Here is a 1,364-nt window from a genome sequence, read left to right as displayed (position 1 = left end):
TTATGTGCCGAAATTTGAGTTAATATACTCCTGATTTTCCAGACCTTTCATTTCACCCCTACCCAGCCAGAAAAGAATTATGGAATGTTCTGTCTATTGCTGTGTAATAGGATGATCAGAAAACAAATTGAAGAAAAGATGACCCTCTAAGCTAAGAAGTGCATTTTATGTTATTTTGTATAGGCTACAGAGTTTTTGTTGGATGAATCTTTCCAAAGAACCATTTTTCTCTGTTAGGAAGCATATCATGTATAAGTTAAAGATCTTTTCAGAAAAAAATTTTCATGTTGACAGTAAGAATTAGACTCCTGTGATACAGAATTAAGTATAGATTTCACTTGGCAAAGACTTGTCATTATCATTCCTTTAACCTACAGTAATGCAGATTTAAAAGTAAGAATAACATTAGGTGGCCCAGTACGCCACAATCTTAACATGATTCAGTGTATTTATATCATGAAATGTTAAAGAACTTTGCAGACCAGCCTTCCCTTACTCCCAGGCCATTGCTGGCACGTGCAGTAGTGCTGTCTGACCACAGAGTGAGACACACTTACCTGACAGACAGCCAGGTCATCAGCTTTCTCTGAGTCAGAAGGAAATACAGCTAACTGATCAACTAACACTTTGGTCACAAAATGATAGGTTGGATTTTTTAAAGAGCTTGTCTAGATTGGGAAGATAAAGGGTTTGAAAATATGTGATGGGGAAGAGGGGAAGAATTACTGGGCAGTCATCAAGTGGTTATTGTCTCTTATTTCTCGTGAGAAAACAGTTGAAAAATAACGAGGCATAGATTGAAGTCACCTAAAAAAGAACTTGTTTCCCACTCATGGTACATACTTGTCCCTTAATCAGGCACAGGCTTAATAGTAATGCATCCAGCGAAGCAAACTGAGGGGGAAATTGATAAAGTGCTACACATAGAGAGGAGCCTGAGAGCCCTCTGTTAGGGCAGGCCTTCCTTCTAAAACCGTACAAAGTAAAACCTAGATAAGGAGCAACTGGATAATTTGTCCTATATTCTCCCGCCTTTCCTTGGTTTTGTTTCTCTTCTTGAACGAGTTACCCCTGAGACCTTTCTCATTCCTCTTGAAAGTTCTGATTCAAGTTTAGACAAATTTTCCCCTCTTATTTATGACACAATTCCATATATGTGAAATACCCATTTTTGTTATTTAGTAGGCACTCAAATATTCATCTTGTGCCTTTTTTAGTTTAGCATGATTAAGCCATACTGACATTTTCAAAAAGTTTTAAACAAAAAGAAAAAACTCACCATCCTCCTAAAAATGCACAAGCATAAAAATGTTTGACTTAAAATTCCAACAGAAGCATAAAAACCAGTCCCTTCTTTTAAAGTT

The sequence above is a fragment of the Canis aureus genome, chromosome 3, assembly GCF_053574225.1.
Source record: "Canis aureus isolate CA01 chromosome 3, VMU_Caureus_v.1.0, whole genome shotgun sequence".
Classification (NCBI taxonomy): Eukaryota; Metazoa; Chordata; class Mammalia; order Carnivora; family Canidae; genus Canis; species Canis aureus.
This window is presented reverse-complemented; position numbering follows the sequence as displayed.